Genomic DNA, 6,000 nt, shown 5'->3' with positions numbered 1-6,000 from the left:
AGTGAGCCGGTGCTCTTGGGGCACCCCGGTAATATGGCAGGTTAGCCGTGTGTATGAAGAGAGAGGCAGGATGAGCTGCCATAGCAGGGGCTGATGAGGGAGCTGCCCCGGAGGATGGCGGTGGGTCCAGAAAGACAGATGCTGTGGCGGGCTGGCGGCAGCGCCGGCATCGGGCTGGGTGTCAGAATTTAGTGAATATATCTGTCCTATAAACGCCAGAAGATTGGTGGAGGTGAAATAGAAGCTCCAGTAGAAGATCAGGCACCTTTGGGTTCTTCTGCGACTTGTGGTGCAACAGGATCACGGTAGAAAGGAGCAGCAAGATAGCGGAGCCGGAACTTCTGGGCTTTTGGTTCCGCCTGGGGGCGGTGCTGCGGCTTTTACTTGGCTTTCCTGCGTTTGTGTGGGCGGGGTTTTCAAAAGTGGTGGTGTAGTTAGCAAATACAGTGTACAGTACCGAGTTAATAAAGATTGCTCCCCCACTTTTATGTCCCGATTTGGGGCAGTTATCTTCAGGGCAATAACGGTTTTGGTGGTCAGACAGCTGTTGTCCGCTTTGGCGGGAGAAATTGTACAGTTCTTGAACATGCAATAAAACGCACAAAGATTGTACCATACACAAAAATCACAAAAATAGGCAGCTACGAGGTTGGGATCCTGTTCGTGACGCCAATTCTGTGGCGGTGTACTGCTCTAAACTACTTAGCCAATGATGGTAGTGTCGTGACACCAGGGCTGCTCCAGCACACAGGTGTGATGTTGGTACCTGCTTTGTGTTGTGGCTGGCTGTGTTCCCCAAATGGTCAGTAACCTTCCAGGTTGTGATGGGTCCCTTGGGCTCTTGTCATGGTAGTCCTGAGTGGCAATTGACCCACCCAGAATATCATAACCGCTACCCACGGAGAGGAGAAAAATAATCCAAGGTGTGCGGCTAGTGTGTATAGGTGCTGGTGCGGAGGAAGAGTTGACTCAGTCCCAGTAATATAAAAATATAACAGCTTTACTGTACAGTCTCTTAGTAGTACAATACACTTTTGCAGCAAATAAATTAATCTTTACACAGACTTTAGTGATTGAACTTGTTTGTACTGAGGAGATGCTTGAAGGAGTAGAGTAGAGGTAGTTGTAGCGGTGCTTGAAAAGTTTAAAGTAGAGTAGCGTAGAGGAGAAGATTTTGTCAAGGGAGTCCTAACCCAATGTAGTACTGTACTCTGCCAGAACTTGAGAGAATACTTTAGAGTGAGTACAAGTTACTTGTACCTGTGTATAGACTTTAGTCAGACCACCTTCTGCCCTACAGTGTCAAGTGACTCGTCCTCCTAGGGTGATACAAGCCCCGGTCGTGGTTTCCTGGGTGAGGCTAAGCTCCCGGGGGTGTCCCAGTTACCTACACTACGAGATAGAATACGTGGACCTTGTATATCAGGATACTGCCCTGCACTTTTAGAGTGGTTCACGGCGTGGGCTAGAATGGTCCTAGACTCTTCTCCCTTGGTAGTGTTTAGCACTGCATAGTAGATATAGTGGGATTACTGAAAGAACTGTTTGTCCCTATCTGCATGTGCATACACACATGCAGTGGCGTAGCCACCGTGGTCGCGGGGGTCGCCGCCGCGACCGGGCCCGCCACAAGGGGGGCCCGCGGGGCCCCCCGATCAGTCACTCTTGTGACCGCAAGCATTGTTTTGCTTGCGGTCACAAGAGTCTGGCTCCGTCTTTCCCACGGCTGCTGCGCGGCTGCCGGAGGTGTCGCGTCTTACCCCCGGCAGCGCGCGCATCCCAGAACTCCCTGCGCGCCTTGGGCCCTGACTTCCGGTTTCCGGCGCGCAGGGAGTTCTGGGATGCGCGCGCTGCCGGGGATAAGACGCGGCAGCCGCGCAGCAGCCGGGGACAGATCGAAGGAGTGAGGATCAACGTGGGAGCGCGATGTCAGGTGAGTTAAGTTTTGTTTTTTTATCAGCCTGTACGGGTGGGGGGAAAGAGGGGGCCATCTATGAGGGTGGGGGGAAAGGAGGGGGCCATCTATGAGGGTGGGGGGAAAGGAGGGGGCCATCTATGAGGGTAGGGGGAAAGGAGGGGGGCCATCTATGAGGGTGGGGGGAAAGAGGGGGCCATCTATGAGGGTGGGGGGAAAGAGGGGGCCATCTATGAGGGTGGGGGGAAAGAGGGGGCCATCTATGAGGGTGGAGGGAAAGAGGGGGCCATCTATGAGGGTGGGGGGAAAGAGGGGGCCATCTATGAGGGTGGGGGGAAAGAGGGGGCCATCTATGAGGGTGGGGGGGAAGGAGGGGGGCATATATGAGGGTGGGGGGGAAGGAGGGGGGCATTTATGAGGGTGGGGGGAAAGAGGGGGGCCATCTATGAGGGTGGGGGGAAGGAGGGGGCCATCTATGAGGGTGGGGGGAAAGAGGAGCCATCTATGAGGGTGGGGGAAAGAGGGGCCATCTATGAGGGTGGGGGGGGGGAAGGGGACCATCTATAAGGGAGGGGGGGGTGAAGGGGACCATCTATAAAGGGGGGGGAAAGGGGACCATCTATAAGGGAGGGGGGGGGGAAGGGGACCATCTATAAGGGAGGGGGGGAAAGGGCACCATCTATAAGGGAGGGGGGGGGGGAAGGGGACCATCTATAAGGGAGGGTGGGGGGGAGAGGGGGCCATCTATAAGGGAGGGTGGGGGGAGAGGGGACCATCTATAAGGGAGGGTGAGGAGAGAGGGGGCCATCTATAAGGGAGGGGGTAGAGGGGGCCATCTATAAGGGAGGGGGTAGAGGGGGCCATCTATAAGGGAGGGGGTAGAGGGGGCCATCTATAAGGGAGGGGGGGAGAGGGGGCCATCTATTTGGGGGGGGCAACATAGGGGGAGAGGGAATACACAGAGGGGGGCATATATTATTAGGAGGTCACATAGAGTCAGGGCTACCCACTAAATGAGTGTGTAAAGGGGACAATACAGATGTGCAGTGTGTATATAGATGAGGATGGTGCCAGAGTGTGGAGCCTAATATGTCTGTCTGGCAGATTCTGTGGATTCGTGGCTCGGAGAAGTTCTCATAACGGCCTAGGACGGATGGAGAAGATGATGAAAAGGGAAGAACTCCGATCAGAGAAGACGTCCCCTGTGAGTCACCTGATATAACTGCACAGTAATGTATATGGTGTATAGAGCCTGTGTAGAGCTGGGGTCACCTCTATATGACTGGATGAGGTGATTTAGTATACTGGATTTGGTCAGTAACAATATGGTGGTGATGGTAGTGGTTGTGGTGTGGCGGTAATGTTTCCTCCCTATATACTGGTATTACTGGTAATATTGGTCTCAGTATACAGGATTTGGTCGGTAACAGTATGGCGGTAATAGGTAATATCTGTCTTGGTGTGTGTGTGTGTGTGTGTGTATATATATATATATATATATATATATATATATATACATACAGTGGTACCTTGGTTTAAGAGTAACTTCGTTTAAGAGCGTTTTGGTTTAAGAGCTCACAGTTTTTCAAAATTGTGACTTGGTTTAAGAGCATTGCTTTGGTTTAAGAACTTCCTGTATTGGGTGGGAGCGCGAGTGGAGAAGGGGCATGGCCTGCATAGCGGGGTCTACAGCACTGTACTCTAAACACCTTCCAAATCATAGCAGATCCACTTCAGGCTGGGGCTTACATCAGGGGACAGGACGGTGGAGGTAATCTCTCCATAGCTGTAACCCCTCTCTCCCCGAACAGAGAGCGCTGCATGTATGTGCCCACATCTGCCCCGCTCATTCCTTCATGCTCCCTGCAGTCTCTGTCAGCCCTTGTGTTTCCCATCCTCTCCATTACTGTACAGTACAGAATAATAAATATATTTGGGGTGTGGAACCAATTGTCTGCATTTACATGATTTCTTATAGGAAAATTTGCTTTGGTTTAAGAGTGGATTTGGATTACAAGCACGGTCCTGGAACGAATTATGCTCATAATCCAAGGCACCACTGTGTATATATATATATATATATATATATATATATACATACACACACACACACACACACACACACAACAATAGCATCACTTGGTCGTGAAAGGAGGGGGGGGGGGGGCCCAAGTTGGCCTCTCGCACCAGGGCCCAGGAGACATTAGCTACGCCCCTGCACACATGTCTTAGTTGAGTCTAGTCTGGTTTAGTCTAACTTGTCCCATGGAGCTAACTAACTCCTAACTCCTACTGGGTGTTGGTTTGTGGAGAGCAAAGCTAGGTAGAAAAAGAAAGAGCATCTCCCATTGGCTAGCACAATACACATGGCACAACAATAACCTATTGCTAACTTCAGCTGTGCGAACAAGAACATAGGTGTATAAAGAACACTGACATCTAGTGGTGAAACTATAGAATACTACCTTCATCACCACTCAACCTGGAGTGAGAACTTTACTTTGCCTTGGGAACTTGTGGACTGTGTGACCAGGGCCTCAATATACACCGCAAAGACAGTGTGACCAGGGCCTCAATATACACCGCAAAGACAGTGTGACCAGGGCCTCAATATACACCGCAAAGACTGTGTGTGACCAGGGCCTCAATATACACCGCAAAGACTGTGTGTGCCAGGGCCTCAATATACACCGCAAAGACTGTGTGTGCCAGGGCCTCAATATACACCGCAAAGACTGTGTGTGCCAGGGCCTCAATATACACCGCAAAGACTGTGTGTGACCAGGGCCTCAATATACACCGCAAAGACTGTGTGTGCCAGGGCCTCAATATACACCGCAAAGACTGTGTGTGACCAGGGCCTCAATATACACCGCAAAGACTGTGTGTGCCAGGGCCTCAATATACACCGCAAAGACTGTGTGACCAGGGCCTCAATATACACCGCAAAGACTGTGTGACCAGGGCCTAAATATACACCGCAAAGACTGTGTGTGACCAGGGCCTCAATATACACCGCAAAGACTGTGTGTGCCAGGGCCTCAATATACACCGCAAAGACTGTGTGTGACCAGGGCCTCAATATACACCGCAAAGACTGTGTGTGACCAGGGCCTCAATATACACCGCAAAGACTGTGTGTGACCAGGGCCTCAATATACACCGCAAAGACTGTGTGTGACCAGGGCCTCAACATACACCGCAAAGACTGTGTGTGACCAGGACCTCAATATACACCGCAAAGACTGTGTGTGACCAGGGCCTCAATATACACCGCAAAGACTGTGTGTGACCAGGGCCTCAATATACACCGCAAAGACTGTGTGTGACCAGGGCCTCAATATACACCGCAAAGACTGTGTGTGACCGGGGCCTCAACATACACCGCAAAGACTGTGTGTGACCAGGGCCTCAATATACACCGCAAAGACTGTGTGTGACCGGGGCCTCTGTACACCGCAAAGACTGTGTGTGACCAGGGCCTCAATATACACCGCAAAGACTGTGTGTGACCGGGGCCTCAACATACACCGCAAAGACTGTGTGTGACCAGGGCCTCAATATACACCGCAAAGACTGTGTGTGACCGGGGCCTCTGTACACCGCAAAGACTGTGTGTGACCAGGGCCTCAATATACACCGCAAAGACTGTGTGTGACCGGGGCCTCAACATACACCGCAAAGACTGTGTGTGACCAGGGCCTCAATATACACCGCAAAGACTGTGTGTGACCGGGGCCTCAATATACACCGCAAAGACTGTGTGTGACCGGGGCCTCAATATACACCGCAAAGACTGTGTGACCAGAGCCTCAATATACACCGCAAAGACTGTGTGTGACCGGGGCCCTGTGACCCTGCTCTGCCTCCTCTTTTTCTCGTCTTGTGTTGTGATATGGAGATACATGCCGTGCTGTTGTGCGGTGATAAGAGTGAAGAGCCGCATGGAAAACGCCATTCACAGAAGATCGCCAAAAAAGCGCTGAGCCAAACAAAATGTGAGAGTTTCTGTAGTAGCCAATCAGATTGCAGCCTTCTTTGCCCTAGAGCAGGTGACATATGACATTATAGGCTATGCCATTATA

The sequence above is a fragment of the Dendropsophus ebraccatus genome, chromosome 12 (assembly GCF_027789765.1).
Source record: "Dendropsophus ebraccatus isolate aDenEbr1 chromosome 12, aDenEbr1.pat, whole genome shotgun sequence".
NCBI lineage: Eukaryota > Metazoa > Chordata > Amphibia > Anura > Hylidae > Dendropsophus > Dendropsophus ebraccatus.
The sequence above is the reverse complement of the archived record's forward strand: the minus strand, read 5'-3'. Positions refer to the sequence as shown.